The sequence below is a fragment of the Cnephaeus nilssonii genome (genome assembly GCF_951640355.1).
Source record: "Cnephaeus nilssonii genome assembly, chromosome: 7".
NCBI lineage: Eukaryota > Metazoa > Chordata > Mammalia > Chiroptera > Vespertilionidae > Cnephaeus > Cnephaeus nilssonii.
In genome coordinates this window covers 23551933-23570080 of record NC_137078.1, presented here as the reverse complement: position 1 = coordinate 23570080, position 18148 = coordinate 23551933, and the positions used below count along the sequence as shown (strand labels likewise).

The window sequence follows — 18148 nt, the reverse complement described above, 5'->3', positions numbered from 1 at the left end:
CTTGAACCTGGTTCTGCTCGCCTCTTGTGAAACAATTCAAAACACAAGTATGGTGTTGAAGATAGCTTCGAAAGAGGATCTGATTCAATTTCTGGATCTAGGTGCTAGTTAAACAGATGTCTTCAGTTTGTGAGAATGCCAACTATACATTATGATTTGTACACATTCCTACATGTTACCTCACTAGAGTGGGTTTGTTTTTTTTTTTTAATATCTTCACTGATTTCATAGAGGAAGGGAGATGGAGAGAGAAAGAGAAACATCAATGATGAGAGAGAATCATTGATTGGCTGCCTCCTGAAAGTCCCACACTAGGGATCAAGCCCGCAACCCAGGCATGGAACCGTGACTTCCTGGTTCGTAGGTCGATGCTCAACCACTGAGCCCCACCAGCCAGGCGACCTCGGTAGTGAGTTTAAAAATTTTTTCCAGCCCTATAGCCTGTGGCCCAAAGGGTCCTGGGGTTCGATTACAGTCACGGACATGTACCTTGGTTGTAGGCTCCTCCCTGGCCCCGGCCCTAGTGGAGGGCATGCAGGAGGCAACCAATCAATGTGTTTCTCTCACACTGATGTTTCTCTCCGTCTTTCTCTCTCTCTTCCACTCTCCCTAAAAATCAATGGAAAAATATCCTCAGGTGAGGATAAACAAAAAAAGCACCTGAAAATAAGTTTAAAGAACACAGTATTCTTCTCATTTCCTCAGAATTTGGGCATAATGACACAATCCCTAAGGTAAAATATTGCCAACCCAACAACCCCCGCTTCATTATCAATGAGAAAGGAGGCAGTGGGTGGGTGGGTAGGCTAGAAATTATGACCAAGATTTTGTTGCTGCTGCAGGCAGTGATGCACTCAACTCCAGAGGACACTCAGGAGACACTGCATCACTCTCCCACCTGACTACAAAAACACTGAAAGTATCTACCATTTGTGATCTCAAAGTATGAAAATTGAAGTTACTTTCCAGCAGAAACCCAGAACTGTTGGTCCAGCTCTGAACAACCTGACATTTGAAAAAGAGACAGATTTGGTCCCACACATGGGCCTTTAGAAATGTAAACTGAGTTTTTCTTTACATTTTTTAAAAATATATTTTATTGATTTTTTTACAGAGAGGAAAGGAGAGGAATAGAGAGTTAGAAACATCGATTAGCTGCCTCCTGCACACTCCCTACTGGGGATGTGCCCACAACCAAGGTACAAGCCCTTGACCGGAATCGAACCTGGGACCCTTCAGTCTGCAGGCCGACGCTCTATCCACTGAGCCAAAGCGGTTCAGGCTTTCTTTACATTTTAAAAGTTGTAGTCAAAATCACAATACTGAATGCTTCCTCTGAAAAGTTCAAAGTAATGTACATATACATGTATATAACATAATGGTGAGATCCCTTTAAACATTCATACACTGTCCGTGTAATTCCTAAGACTTCATCTGAACTGGTAAACACCTCTCACCTACAGAATACTATGTATTAAAGAAGTACTCCAAAGAGACCAGAGATAGGTTAAAAAAAAAAAAAAAAAAAAAAAAAAACAAGAGCAAGAACCCTTAAGGCACCTTGAACTCCATTTATTCTCAGTCAACAAGGGCATCTGCTTCTGCCTATTACCCAAACACAAGGTCACAGTGCAGCTTTACTCACACATCAGAACCCCATTGTAAGCTTGAACTTCAACTCATCTGCAGATGGAAACAAGAAGAGAAACACCAACAGAGAATAAAACCAATTTTAACTCTAAGCTGAACCAAGTTGTAGAAAAAGATGATGGTGAAAAATAATAGAATTTAGAGTGACGAAAACTGTAAATCAACAACCAAAGGCATCCGCCTGTTTGGGAGCAAATAGTGGGGCCTTCCCCTCTCCAAACTGGAGTGATGAGAGAATTAGCCAATGTCAGCACTCTCCTGCATCCCTTTTAGCTCAGGCCCTGGGACTTGGGCCTGAATGGTAAGCCCAGATGTGAACTGCTCTCAGAACAGGAAATCCCCTCACATTACTTTATACAGGGTGGGGGTTTACAGTTGTTTGCATGGAAAATACAATAATTAACAAGTAATAATACAAAAATAAACTCTGTTTCACATACTCACAACTGTAAACCTACCTTTGCCTCACCCTGTACATATAAGGGGGCGAGGTTCAAGAAGACCAGCCAACCGAAGTCTTCAGTGGGCATTGTTTAAACCCTTCCTCACAAGAGCTGTCAATCTGGTTAACATTCCAAGATAGAAGGCCTCACAAAAGCCTACTGCAACCTCCTCAGCTCCGGTTCAGTTTCCAGCTGGGAATTACTGTCAAGACACTGTCCAACCAAACCCCAGGCTTGTGCTGGCTCCCAGTGGGTGCCCCCCCCCACCAAATGCCAAGGGGAAACTCCTCGTGGTGGCCCCAACCAAAACACATTTCAGATGTTCCAGCACAACCAGTCATAAAAAGCCTTCAGCTGAGAGAATAGAGCTAATAAAATGGAAGAAACACCTGTGACATGCTGCTTGGCCACTCTCTCCACTACATCAAGAGTGGAGATGCTGCTCGGCTCCCCTGCCAGCTCGTGCTCTGCGCGCACACATTCACTCCAAGAACAAAACTGAGACTGCTCAGCTCCTAAATCTACAAGAACAATCTAAAAGAACAGACACCAAATAAACTGGCCAGGGCTAATGTGAGCTCCCTGGATGAGAGCAGGACTCCGGACAGAAATCACAGAGCAGCCTGTGGGCCTACAAGGAAACGTTCAATAAATATTTGTTGATTGATTTTTTAAAAGATGATTAAAGGGTTATAGGGGGAAAGGCCATGGTACAAAGTTCAAAAGTAAAGCATTAGTCATCTAGAAATGGGAGTCTGTGAAGGGCCATTTGATAATGGTCTGGCCACCGCAGGGAGGGCTGTGCGCCCAACAATCTGGCTTCTTTGCTGTGTCTGCAACTGGATGGACTGGGAAAGACTGCCAGGAGACTGGGAATTCTCCGACATATCACCTCTCTGGGAGGTCACCAAAAAGTGCAGGTTAATGGACCAAAATTATAGTGAGGAATCAGAAACCACGTCTATTCTCTACTATCAACTCCAGGAAAAGGAAAGAGGAAGTGGGGAGAAAGGGACCAGACAGCTCAAATTGGGAGCAGGAAAGCAGAGATGCAGGACAGAAGATCCCTCCGGGTTACTGGAGCTGATTATCTGTCCTGAGCTTATTCTAGGACTGCTTACAAGCAATTGGCATTTATTACCTCTTTTAATTACCCCATAACAACCCAATCAGGAAGATACTATGATCCTCTCAACCTAAGAAACAGAGAACATAAGCAAGTCATTCAAAGTCACACAGCTTAAACCAATGGCAGAGCTGGGATTTGAATCCAGTGCTCTAAACCAAAAATTATGCACAGGGTTTAGTACTGGGATCAAGGCTACCTATTACTAAACCTACAGCTAGGGTGCACCCCAGGTGAACTAAGAAGACACCTAATACCAACAATACAAAGTAACCCCTGCACCTGAAATATCATTATTCAAAACATTTTGAAAGCTTCTATTTCCTTCAACTACTGCCCTGTTCAACTAGCTTACCTTGTTTTTTTTAACCCTCATCCAAGGATATGTTTATCAATTTTAGAGAGAGAGAAAGGGAGAGAGAAATAACAATCAGTTGCCTCCCATATGCACCAGGACTGGGGATGGGACCAGAAACCTAGGTATGTGCCCTGACCAGGAATCAAAACTCGAAACCTTTCGGTGCCTGAGATGACACTTCAACCAAATGAGTCACCGGGCCAGGGCAACTTACCTTGTTTAATGGCAATTGGGTTTGGAGTTTTTCTTAGGGGCAGGATGTTGAGGACAGTTTTAAAAACATTACCAAATAATTGTAATCCCAACCATTTAATAACAACAAAAGAGGAGGAGCTCTTCTCACCTTACATCTTATTTGACTAGGCAAACAGGGCAACGGGCATTTTGAATATACTTCCAATAAATTAGTAACAAACAAACAAAACTGAACTTTAGAAAATCAAGCCCTAAGGATAAAAAGCATCCTAAAGAGTTAAGGCCAGCAGTAGATAAGTGAAGCTATGGCCACTGATCCACTCCCATTACCCACACCCACTGCTCAGGACCACCTGGGAGCTTGCTTGAAATGCATCCTCTGGGCCCTAACACTCTCAGGCCCTATCCAGACATACTGAACCAGGGCAGGCATTTCAACAAGATCCCTGGGAGATTCCTATGTAAACTAGAGAAGTGCTTCCCTGTCACATATATGCCTTAAGACATGATCCTACCCTTACCAGAGAGCAAGTGGAGCTAGGGAGGCAAAGGAACCAATTGCTTTATAAGGCTGTCAAAATAAGCCTCAAATTTCCATAACTTCAATAATTACAAGTTATAATTATCATTGTATTCTAATTCCTGCCATCAAGTGTGAAAGAGGAAATTTCTTGAAAATTCCTTGTGGTTCACAACTGTCACCTATTTTGAAAATTAACAGAAATCCTGTAATCACAATAAATTTATTATTGACTGAGGTTACCTGTTATCCTCTGTTAGATTGTCCAACCTCTGACAGTGGGCAAGAAACCCGGTTTCAGATACATAAAAAATTCCCATTACTAAAAATGGATCACTATGAAATCAATGAAATGGGCAAAATAAGAAAATATGGAAAAGAGAGTAAAGAAACATGTACAGTAACTACACTAAATCATTATAAAGCATATACATAAACCATCTGTCAAGGCCAAAAAAGAACTTACATCATTAGGTTTTTAGCTACTAAAGCTGCAGTGAACAGCTTTCTTCATTCATCTTAAAGTAACACATTTTTAATAACTGTAAAATGAATGATTTGGATGTCATGAATCATCTTTCATGCAAAAGATCAAAAGGCATCACCTTTTTCTTCTATGTAGGAAGAGTTATAAAACGTTTTTCCCTTCAAAGATAGTATATATTCTTAAATTACCAGGACCAAAAAGCACACAAACATACAATTCACCAACACTGACAATATACATTAATCAAAATTTTAAATACTCCAGAAAAAAATAAGAAACTCTCCTTATTACAACCCTAGCCACTAAACCAGACAGTGCCTTCACAGGCTAATAATAGAATGTGTCCAACACATCAAGAAGGAAGCCTCATTTCCTGATATGAATTTAATACTCAAGTATACATGCAATTTTCCCTTGTTTCATATACTTAGAGGACAACTGTAGTTCTGCATTTATTATTCTATCAAACCACAATAGAAAAGAGAACAGAATCATCCCACACGAATCAAGCTTAAAGACTTTCAGGCTGTAGGGTTAATTCTATAATAGATATAAAATTTGACCAACATCCCTCACTTAATGTTATCCTCTCACAATGGGAGATGGATTGCAATTATCCATTAGTGTAATCTAGCCTCCATAGTCAATAAATAAATGTCACTTCCAATCACTCATATAAAACCTGAGTGAGAGGGCTAGAAAGAGATATAAACAAGATTCTGTAAACATCTAAGGAACACACTGATGACTGATTTCAAGCCAAAAATGTCTCAAACTCATGACAGAAAGTGAAAAGTCCATGATTAATATGGTCTAACTTCTAAATGCATTGAAGTTATGCTAACACTCTTACCAGTCTCTGAAAAGAGAAACAATTTTAAAGTTAAAAAAGAACTCAAGTTCCAGCTGGCTAACTCAAATCACATCCTATAAATGTGTAGCCTCCTTTCTTGACCCCACTATTCCTTTGGAATTTTTAAAGGCCTGGGATTTGAGAAATTATAGTCATTTCAGAAACAGTTACTGAAAACCTAATTACCTATACACTGCTTTACATGTTTGCCTTTCAGTCTTCAGTTTGAAGAGAGACTTTGTAGGGAATCTTGTTCTTTTATACCCAGAATCTTCTCACCCAATATATTCTGCTTCCTGGCTACCAAAATTGACTCATGAGCTAGCTACTAACAAATGAGAATTCTAACTCTGACAGAGTCCTGTAAAATCTATTTCCAATTAAGAATGAGAGCTTTGGGAAACACCAGGGGAGGATTGCCTGCTCCCTTCTTGGCCTCTCTCTCTCTCTCTCTCTCTCTCTCTCTCTCTCTCTCTCTCTCTCTCTCTCTCACACACACACACACACACACACACACACACACAGGAACACAAACACAAGCAACAGCAGTAGTAAAAACATGGTGGCGCTTGGTCTTTGCAAAGAGGCTCCACCATCTGGTAATTGGCTCATAAATTTCATTCATAATTTGAAAGAGAAAGGGTCCAAAATGAGCGATCTGTAATTTTAAGTGTTGTCATTATTCTCCTGGCTGCAAGCGATTACAGAAGGCCTTGCAAGCTCATGAATTACAGGTGCAGTTTATTACTCTGAATGAGCTCAGAACAAGCACAGTATCTCAGGAAGCTGGAAATGAGAGGGGAAGGAGGTCATTTGCAAACCCAGATGCTTCCGTGGAATTAACCTTAAATGTCACTTATCCAATCAATAGTGGAAGGATCCTTTCTGCTCCTAGGCCCTCCCCCTTCCCTAACTGCCTGCATGAACCAATCCAATCTTAAAGACTTTAAGGTGGAGAAACTTTATACATTATGCATCTTTCCTTGAAAGTATATAGAGTGTCCCCAAAAAAGTGACTAATTATAAAGGCAGTGTTTATTAAAACACATTTCCTTTTCAAAATTGGAGCTGTGTATACATTTTTTGAGACACCCTGTATTTCAGATCAAGATCCTCTAAGCACGGGATTTTAAACGCTTATGAGAGGAAAGAAATAGCAGTCAAAAAATTAGGAAACATTCACAGCTGAGTAGTTTCCCAACAGATTTCCCTCTGCATATAACAGCTCCACACCATTCCAAGCCCAAGTTGAGGGGTAAATAAAGTACTCTGGAATCAATAATTTATTCTCACAAATACTGGACTAACTTGAAATAGCATTTCAGGCATATCTTCAATTCTGGGAATGGAGACATCAGAAACATTAGGTGGTATAAAGAGGTGGGTATGTTAGGCAGTTCAACGGTTATTCCACAGCCCACACACACAGGGCCTGAGATCCTGGCGGTGGCCAGACAGAACTCCCGTTCTCTTAAAGGGCAGAATGCAAAGTGAACATCAAGAGGACACTAAGTTCTCATCTTCAAGGCAAGCAAGTCAGAACAGAAAAAATGATTCAATAATGAATACCTTATCTCATTTGCCCATACCCACGCCCACCCCTTTGAAGCGAGGTTGCCTCAATAACTTCCGAAAAAATGAGCACTGCTCTAGAAACTGCAGTGGGGCGATCTGTGTGGCCTCCAAGCTATACTGCAGTGGAACAAAAGGGAACCCAGCCCTAGCCGGTTTGGCTCAGTGGATAGAGCTTCGGCTTGTGGACCAAATTCCAGTCAAGAGTACGTGCCTTGGTCCTGGTAAGGGCTTGTGCAGGAGGCAACCAATGGATGCGTTTCTCTCACATCAATGTTTTTCTGTTTTTCCCTCTCTTCCACTCTCCCTAAAAATCAATGGAAAAATATCCTCAGATGAGGATTAACCAAAAAAAATAAAAAAAAAGAAGAAGAAAGAAAAGAATGGGGAAGGGGGGCACCTGAAGACAGAGACCACAGGTTTTGGCAAAGCTGGGAGGACTTGCTCTGTTTCCATTTATAGGCCTAAGTGAATACAGGTGAACCTGGTTTTGAAATCCAGCTCCACCCCCTACCCAAACTTTAAATTCCTTACTCTAGAACAGGTGATAATACCAACTTCTGAGAGCTGAAGAACTTAATGAAAGAAAGCACAAGAGAACATGACAAAAAGCTAGGACAAATGTTTTAGTTGCCTCTAAAACTGCCTGCCCTACTATCTTTCCCAAAGAAATTATTTTCAGTGTGTAGACCCTCTTCCTCATGACCCACCCCGAGATCAATGCCATTTCTTCCCTGTGTCGACCACACCTGCACCTCTATTGTAGAGAAACCTGAAATTTTAGTTATCCTACTGACACCTTCATTTTTACAAATTAGTTGTTGTCAGCAGAGACATAATTAGAATACTTGGTGTGCTTTACAATACTTTAGTCTTTCCCAAAGGGGGTTCCAGAGAACCCTAGGTCCACGATATTACTCAAAATTGTGGTTGACTGATCAACTAAGTTTGAGAAATGTTGGATTTAAACAGGTTTCTGTCCTTTAGATTTGTTCATGTTCGTTGTGATTCTCTAAAAAAGAATCCTAGTACCCCAAAATCATTTGACTGCTAAAGCTTCCTCCTCTTGCCCCCCAAAAGCAGAATATCTTTTCTCAGAACATACTAAGCTACACCACACTATCTTGTCTCATTTAATTGTGTTGGTGGTTTGATTCAGGCCTTTATTTGTAAGGAGGGTGTTTTACTAAGTAATATATGAATAAATGGTGACTGTTTCAATTTTACAAACAACAGAACATTATTAACAAAACATAACTAGAGAAACTTGTAGAATATCAAAGTTCTTGTTTTAGTACTGAACTCTTACGATCCTTAGCAGAACTATCACTTCATTACAAATTGTCTAACAAAGACCAGTAGTCACTTTTTAAGAAAATACTTTATTTGTACTATCAATAAAGATACTCGGAAAAGAGAGGAGTCATAAGAAGCTATCTAATAAAGCAAATTAACAAAGTGAAAAATCACCTGAGCTACAATTCAAATATAGTTATGATTAGATTTGATTACACTCTGATTACATCATTTCCTGTTGCTATATATGAAGAAAAAGTTGAATTATATATCTCCCCAAAAAGGTCTTGGTTACTAAGTTCCTGCTAAAGAGTTATTACACTGTAAATATGGTTTAACTGTCTTAGATCTATTTGTGCACAGATTTGGATTACTGTAAGAGAACAGTAAGATCTATTTCCCCAGTCCTGGACGGTGTGGCTCTGTTGGCTGAAAATCATCCCATGCACCAAGAGGTCACTGGCTCAATTCCAGGTCAGAGCACATGCTTGATATGGGCTTGATCCCTAGTAGGGGGCATGTAGGAGGGCAGGCAATCGATGTTTCTCCTTTTCTCTCTCTCTAAAAAAACAAAAACATATTAAATTTCCCCTGTCTTCTACTTTCTGAATTTTCTGTACTACATATACTAGTAGGCTCCCTTCAAAAAGGAAAAAACAGTAACATGTAACATTTATAGAGAAAATATAGGGTTCACTAAATAATTTAAATACTTGAGTTTTTCCACCTGCCTTGCCGATTCTTAAGGATCAGTAGAGTGCTGTGTGGAAAGGATTCTGAAATGATTCACAGAGGGCGAGTATCTGCCACAGGCACGGTCAAGAGGAAAGGAAAAGAATGAAGCGAACTACCAACCCATGTTACTGGGCGCCAAATATCCCTAACCTAACCAGACTAGTGTGCTCATGGAGAGGACATTCTGGGAAAGGGTGTGACTTAAAGCCTAAGCAGAAATAGTAAGTGGATGACAGCTGGAAAAAAAATACATAAAAGCATCAAGTTGAAACACCACCTATGAAAATGTCTTAGTTTAATTTAGTTGAGGAATTCATGGTCATAGGATGTAAGCAGGTAACCACGACTTGAACAAAAACCACACCTGAGGTGCTATGAATACTGCAGTGTAAACCAAAAGGAAAATTTAATTTAATTTAAAAAAAGAAAGAAAACCTTTTACAACACCTCAAAAACCATAAAACTGTCAAGATACCTAAGGGGCTAGGAAAGTACAAGATGAGCCTGGCACACGCTGAGGTGTCAGAAACACAGGAAGCAGTCAAGGAACGATGAGGACAGTTACAGCGACACCAGAGACAGCTTAAAGGGCTCCCAGTTAATATCCTCACTGATAACTGTACTGTAGTTTTCTTGTTTTTCTTTTTTGTTAATCCTCATCCAAGGATATTTTTTCCACTGATTTTTAGGAAGGGAAGGAGGGAGGAAGGGAGGGAAAGAGGGAAGGAGGGAGGGAGGGAGGGAGATCAATGTGAGAGACATATTGACTGGTTGCCTTCCGAACCAGGGCCAGGAATGGAACCCTCCACCCTTCGGTGGGCAGGCCGACGCTCTAACCACTGAAACCCACCAAGCAGAGCTGTACTGTGGTATTTTTTAAAGAAAACATTCTTACTTTTAGAAAATATACACTTAAGTATTTGGGAATAAAGGACAACTATGACTGTAACTTACCTTTAATGGTTCAGAATTTCATAAGTATGTGGAGGGAGAGGGACATGATAAAATGTTAAAATCAAAAAAATTATTTGTGCTATTTTTGTAACATTTCATTTCAAAATAAGCTTTAAAGCATACCACAAAAACTAAGAAAAAGTGTATAAATATGAGAGGATATTGAAGTATCGCTGCTTTATAAAGATTTGCTGCTGCCCTAGCCAGTTTGGCTCAGTGGACAGAGCATTGGCCTGTGGACTGAAAGGTCCCAGGTTCGATTCCGGTCAAGGGCACATGCCCAGGTTGCAGGCTCGATCCCCAGTGGGGGGCATGCAGGAGGCAGCCAATTAATGATTCTCTCATCATTGATGTTTCTATCTCTCCCTCTCCCTTTCTCTCTGATTAAAAAATAATTTAAAAAAAGATTTGCTGCTGTCTTCTCTGGTTTTCCAAGCTCAAATGCAATACTCCAAAAATGATACCATTAGAATGTACACTACACAAACGCCCAATGGCAGTAATTTATGCCAAGAATAATAAAAAAATACCATTTACTTCAAACTAATAAAAATGTTACTGACAAAGCCACTTACAAAACTGCTACTGACAAAGACATTTTTATTTTTAAATTAAAGGGGACAGAAGAAAACTTTTTGACTGAAAAGAAGCAAGATCACAAAATGAAGGATACTGGATGAAAAACATCTTTCTACGTGAAGTTCTAGGCTCACAAAAGACGCAAATACCACAGACCTCGCAGAAGTGATTCCTCTTTTGCTTCTGGGTTGTTTGTTTGGAGCCCAGGGTGAAGAGATTTGTGCATTCATCCTTGTATCCCCTAATTAGCTGTCCAAAATTTTTAGGAAGTTTTAGCCACATCAGGTCTCTAATTCTTATTTTTAATTTTTTAACGAAAAAAAGCCAACAAACCCTCATACACAAGAAAAAAAGTTCATCCACTTCTATCTCTTACCACTCAACTCTTGGTTTGTTCTCTGTGTCTATAAGCTGGGTTTGTGTTTTTTGGTATACAAAAGATTCCACATATAGAGAGATCATAAAGTATTTGTCTGACTTATTTCCCTCAGTATAATGTCCTCAAGTGCCATCCATGTTGTCACAAGTGGTAAGAGTTCATTCTTTATATGGCTGAATAATATTCCATTGTATGTACACCACATCTTCTTTATCTATTCATCCGTCAGTGGACCTTTAGGTTTTCATTTCTTGGCTATGGTAAATAGTGCTTCAATAGACCAGCTGGTGTGGCTCAATGGTTAAGTGTCAACCCATGAACCAGGAGGTCACAGTTCAATTCCTGTTCAGGATACATGCCAGGGTTACGTGCTCGATCCCTAGTATTTCTCTCTTATCCATGTTTCTATCTCTCTATCCTTCTCCCTTCCTCTCTGTAAAATCAATAAATACATATATGTATATATATATATTTTTAAATGATGCTTCAATAAACATGAAGTTGCAGATATCTTTTAAAATTAGTTTGTTCATTTACTTTGAATAAATACCCAAAACTGGAATAACTGGATCATATGGGAGTTTTTAATTTTTTGAGAAACCCCCATACTGTTTTTCCATAGTGGTTGGATCAACTTACATTCCCACCAACAGAGGTCCACCGGCCTGGCAGAAGTGGTCCCTCTTTTGTATGTTTATGAGACATAAAAGATGTTTTAAATATAAAACCCTAAACAGCCAAAGATTAAACTATTAAACTATTTGTCATCATAGGGCAATCTCCTCACAGCCAAGACTTTCAGCAATACCTACTTTATTGTCATTAAACCACAAAGCAGGTACTCCAACAGGTTAGTGTTCAACTACACCAGCTGAGAATGTCAAACTGCATGCCCGTCTCTGGAATCCTACAGTCAGTTTAAAAATATTTTTTTATTGATTTCAGAGAGGAAGGGAGAGGAAGAGAGAGATAGAAACATTAATGATGAGAAAGAATCATTGATCCACTGCCTTCATAACCTCCTGGTTCATAGGTCAACGCTCAACCACTGAGCCACACTGGCCAGGCAGCCAGTCAGTTTAGTTAGATCACACAATCTTTATTTAAGGGCCAGTGTAAAATAATTAATTAAAAAGTTGTGTGTGTGTGTGTGTGTGTGTGTGTACGCGCGCACGCATTTTCAATTAAAAGTGCTAATTCTTTTTTTTTTAAATATATTTTATTGACTTTTTACGGAGAGGAAGGGAGAGTTAGAAACATCGATGAGAGAGAAACATCAATCAGCTGCCTCCTGCACACCCCCCACTGGGGATGTGCCCGCAACCAAGGTACATGCCCTTGACCAGAATCGAACTCAGGATCCCTGAGTCCACAGGCCGACGCTCTATCCACTGAACCAAACCGGTTAGGGCAAAAGTGCTAATTCTTCACATTTCTGAAAATCTTATTTTTTGTATAAAATTAACTTTATTAAAATTAGAAATAGTACATCTGGTCATACCAAAAGTCTGCATAAGACAAAGGATGGTTCTATATCTGGTGAATTCACAAAAGACCATGCTAGGCAAGTTCTAGTTATCTGTTATGGTGTTTTCCAGTTACCTACTAGTAAATAGTTTAAGCAGTTTTAGGTTTCTTCTTCCAAGAAATTGTGTTGATCCAGCATAAAGAAAAGGTTCCCTAAGTTCATTACATTCTCTCTTAAAACAACTTATGCTCCAGGATCCTCCCTTTGTCCCAAGCTCCCAGATGTATCCCAGATGACACTCCCTCCCCTGAGTCAATCCTCCTGTTAGGAAAAATCAGGTTGAGGATCTAACAATGACAATGAAGCCGCCACCACCACCACCCAGTTCACCACTACCTCAGCTTAAACATCTGTAAGTTTATGATTCACTGACTCTTGGTTGTTGCAGAAGACCAAAGAAAACCAAGCAATGCTTTAAAAGAAAAGGAGGGACACTTTTTATTTACGCAGGTGGACTCAGGAAATAACTTTCCAAATCTGAGTGAAGAGACATGCAGGGGGCTTCTCTTTATATCTCCCTGTGGTCTTTGTCCCGCAAATATGGGTTATGCTTCTGGTCCTTTTCACAGGCCTTGCAAGAAGGTCCCCAGGTGTTGGGGGTCTCCAGGCCATATCTGATGGTTTGGCCTGGCGCCAGCATTAACTCTCCCTCTGGGGCAGTGCACTGTTCACAGTTTTATGGCCTCTGTAACAGGTTCTGCAAGACCAGTATCTGGGAAGGAGGTAGTGACTTAATTATAGGTTATCAAGAATGTACACTGAGCTTGCTGGCATGGATTCCAATTGCTAGCCCCCCAGATATCAGGGTTATATTGGAAGTGGCCCTTTTTAGCCTTCTCAGATTACTTACAGGAATAAGTTCTATCTTTCTTAAGGCCTCACCTCCTTCCATGCCCTGCATTGATCTCTACTCCAGCAACTGTACACACTGACACACACACACACACACACACACACACACACACACACAGACACGTGCTGCTCTAAGCACTGTGCTTTTACTCCTCCTCTCCCCTGGGCCTAAAATGTTCTTTTTATTTTTTTAATCCTCACTGAAGGACATGCTTATTGATTTTAGAGAGAGAGAAAGGGAGAGAGGGAGAGGGAGGGAGAGCGAGAGAAAGAGTGAGAAACATCTAACGGTTGCCACCCATATGTGCTCGGACTGGGGATGGAACCCAAAACCTAGGCATGTGCCCTGGCTGACAATTGAACCCACAACCTTCTGGTATATGGGACAATGCCCAAACCAGTTGAGCCACCAGGCCTGGCCCGGTCTGCAATGTTCTTTTTTTTTTTAATATCTTTATTGATTTCAGAGAGGAAAGAAGAGGTAGAGAGAGAGAGAAACATCAGTGATGAAAGAGAATCACTGATCAGCTGCCTCCTGCACAATCCAGGATAGAGCCTGCAACCTGGACATGTGCCCCGACCAGGAATCAAACCATGACCTCCTGGTTCAATAGGTCGATGCTCAACCACTGAGCCACCACCACTGAGCCACCACAGCCAGGCTGCAATGTTCTTTTTGAATCTGCTTCTCTAGCCAGTCAATTCCTAATCTTTTTCCTAATTTATCCTTTGTAAGAAACTGCCTTCCTCCAGGAAGCTCTTTCTGACCCACTCACCTCACTCCTAAATGTGTTAGGCACCTCCTTCCTGGCAGCTCTCATCATGGCCTGTGCATGTCCCTCAGTTCACTAACATACTGTATTCTTAAGTTTGTGTATTTGTCTCCTCTGTTATACAGTGAGCTCCCTAAGGTAAGGGGATAATCTTACTGGAAAATACTAGGAAACAATGTTTACTAAACAAATAAAAGAATATTGAATGAGGCCTTATCACAAACATTTACAAGGTCCATTCACAAGTAATGTCCACTAATTCCTTTGTTTACAAAATATTTGTTCCTTCAAAGAACTAGAGTTGTTTAAAAGTGAATTCAAAAATAATTTATTATGCCAAAACCGGTTTGGCTCAGTGGATAGAGCGTCGGTCTGCGGACTGAAAGGTCCCAGGTTCGATTCTGGTCAAGGGCATGTACATTGGTTGCGGGCACATCCCCAGTAGGGGGTGTGCAGGAGGCAGCTGATCGATGTTTCTCTCGCATCGATGTTTCTAGCTCTCTATCCCTCTCCCTTCCTCTCTGTAAAAAAATCAATAAAATATATTAAAAATAATAATAATAATAATAATAATTTATTAGTAAAGAGTTTAAGAGGTATCAAGAGGTATCACAATTTAGGTAAGAAAAAGGAAAAGGGGCGTCTGGCTCCCGCTCTCACGGCCATTGCAGTACATTGAGCTCCATAGAGACAGCGCCGGGGCAAGTGCAAGCCGGCCGGGCACTGGGTGACTGTGTGCTCATTGAGGGAATGTAATTAAACATGGGCAAAGGAGATCCCAAGAAGCCGAGAGGCAAAATGTCATCGTATGCTTTCTTTGTGCAAACTTTCCGGGAAGAACACAAGAAGCAGCACCCAGATGCTTCAGTCAACTTCTCAGAGTTTCCTAAGAAGTGCTCAGAGAGGTGGAAGACCATATCTGCTAAGGAGAAAGGAAAATTTGAAGACATGGCAAAGGCGGACAAGGCCCATTATGAGAAAGAAATGAAAACTTATATTCCTCCTAAAGGGGAAACAAAAAAGAAATTCAAGGATCCCAATGCACCCAAGAGGCCTCCTTCGGCCTTTTTCTTGTTTTGTTCCAAGTATCGCCCAAAAATCAAAGGAGAGCATCCTGGCCTATCCATTGGTGACGTTGCAAAGAAGCTGGGAGAGATGTGGAATCACACTGCAGCAGATGATTGTCAGGCTGCTATGCTGAAGGAGAAATATGAAAAGGATATGGCTGCATACTGAGCTAAAGGAAAGCCTGATGCTGCCAAAAGGGGAGTTGTCAAGGCTGGAAAAAAAGCAAGAATAGGAAGGAAGAGGAGGAAGATGAGGAGGAGGAAGAGGAGGAAGATGATGAAGTAGACAATGATGACGAATAAGTTGGTTCTAACGCAGTTTTTTTTTCTTGTCTATAAAGCATTTAACTCCCCTGTACACAACTTACTCCTTTTAAAGAAAAAAAAATTGAAATGTAAGGCTGTGTAAGATTTGTTTTCAAACTGTACAGTGTCTTTTTTTTGGTGTAGTTAACAGAGTACCAAATGTGTCTTCAGATAGCCCTGTCCTGGTGATATTTTCAATAGCCACTAACCTTGCCTGGTACAGTATGGGGGTTGTAAATAGGCATGGAAATTTAAAGCAGGTTCTTGTTGGTGCACAGCACAAATTAGTTATATATGGGGATGGTAGTTTTTGCATCTTCAATTGTCTCTGATGCAGCTTATACCAAACTAGAGGGCTGGTGCACGAATTCATGCACGGGTGGGGTCCCTCCGCCTGGCCGGCGATCAGGGCCGATTGGAGCCATGTCACCCAGTACTCATGGAAGACTGGCTGGCCAGGGATGGTCCATGGGAGGGCTCCAGGGCATGTCCAACACCTGTCTTGCCCAGTCCCGATCAGCCGGACCCCTGCAGCAAGCAAACTTACTGGTCTGCGTGTCTGCCCCCTGGTGATCAGTGCACGTCATAGTGACTGGTCAACTGGCCTACTGTCTGCCCCCTAGTGTTCAGTGCATGTCATAGTGAGCAGTTGAGTGGCCTTAGCATATCATTAGCATATTACGCTTTGATTGGTTGAACCCTCGACTAGACAACCAGACACTTAACATATTAGGCTTTTATTATATAGGGTAATTGTTTTTTTGTTTTGTTTTGTTTTGTTTTGTTTTGTTTTGAAATATATTTTATTGATTTTTTTACAGAGAGGAAGGGAGAGGTGAGAGAGAAACATCAGATCAGCTGCCTCCCGCACACCTCCTACTGGGGATGTGCATGCAACCAAGGTACATGCCCTTGACCGGAATCGAACCTGGGACCTTTCAGTCTGCAGGCCGACGCTCTATCCACTGAGCCAAACTGGTTAGGGCTAGGGTAATTGTTGTTCTATTAACTGAATAACTGCAAATACTCTGTAATTGCAAAAAAAGTTGCAGCTGTTTTGCTGACATTCTGAATGCTTCTAATACAATTTTTTTATTTTAAAAAAAAAAAAAGAAAGAAAGAAAAAGGAAAAGGGATTATCCTTGAAATGTGGACAGTTCCCTTAACAGCTTGAATTCATAATGCCTAACAAGGTTTGCCATTTCTACAGATCAGATCAAGACGGGGGGTGGGGGGGCCGGGAGATACACAGCTTTCAAACATAAATCCAAACATCCAAACACAAATCAATAACAAAGCTAATAACACTTTAACACAATCCACTCCAGGGACCACACACCCCCACTCCCCGTCATGAACTAACTAGGGACAGGTTCAAGGGCATCAATAGGCATCAGGCCCTGGAAAGGAAAGGCATCTCCTTTCCACCAGGGTCTTCAACTTTTTCAAAATCTTGTGCATTTGTAGGTGGAAATAAGAAACTGACTCAAGGTAATCTTCCTTTAACTGTTCAGTTTCTTAGATTATTTTTGGGATACACAGCTTTCAAAATGCAAACTGTTTTCAAAGCTTGAAGGCAAATGACAGGCATGAGTAAATTCACCAAGAAACTTCATATTCTTGCCACTACATATGAAAATCTTTCTGAAATGGTGCCCTACCTTGAAATAAGAAAACATTACAACCTAATATTCCAGGGGACTCTGGGGTACTGTAGTGAAACAAGCACTCTCAGCCTTGCTGGGAGCAGTAGTTTCATTTCCGGTGAATCACTTGGCAAACTACAACAAGAGGCTTTAAGATGTCCATTTCTATTGACCAAGGGATCCTATAATGAGAAAACTATCCTAAAGGAAACAATTAAAAGTAATACATAACACATAATGCTAATCATACCTTTTTAGTGTTACCAAAATTCAAAACAATGTAAAAACCTTTCAAAATAATGTAATGGAAAAAAATAGCAGTTGTACATTCATAAGATACCTGTGTACTCATTAAAATGGTTATTGTGGAAAAAAAGAACGAACAAAATTTTTTAAAGCCTCACTCAACAGGATTTGCAAACCAGGGAAGACCTAATTCCCCTCATAATGAAAACCTAAAGTGAAGGGGTTGTTTCAGAAAAGTAAAAGGTGGGGTAAAAAATTGTTGTTATGGAAAATATGTAATAACATAAGGAAATGTTTATGATAATATCTAGTGGAAAAAAACAGAAGAACAAAATTGTATATACAGGATTACAAAAATATTTGCATGGAGGGAAAGAACAGCTGTAAAAAAAAACAAACAAAAAAAAAACAAAAAACAACAACATAGCCCTAACTGGTTTGGCTCAGTGGATAAGAGTGTCAGCCTGTGGACTGAAGGGCCCGGGTTCAATTCGGTCAAGGCCATATGCTCGGGTTATGGGTTCGATCCCCAGTAGGGGGCGTGCAGGAGGCAGCTGATCAAAGATACTCTCATCATTGATGT

General features: G+C 40.7%; 1 protein-coding gene and 1 pseudogene across 6 annotated transcripts in view; one reads left to right on the top strand and one right to left on the bottom strand.

Annotated features, from left to right (window-relative positions):
• JARID2 (jumonji and AT-rich interaction domain containing 2) overlaps positions 1-18148 on the bottom strand; it is a 290912-nt gene that overhangs the window by 234023 nt on the left and 38741 nt on the right. The window lies entirely within an intron of this gene.
• Positions 14806-16431, top strand: LOC307103413 (high mobility group protein B1-like; annotated as a pseudogene). The gene has a single exon. The product of its transcript is annotated as a high mobility group protein B1-like (transcript).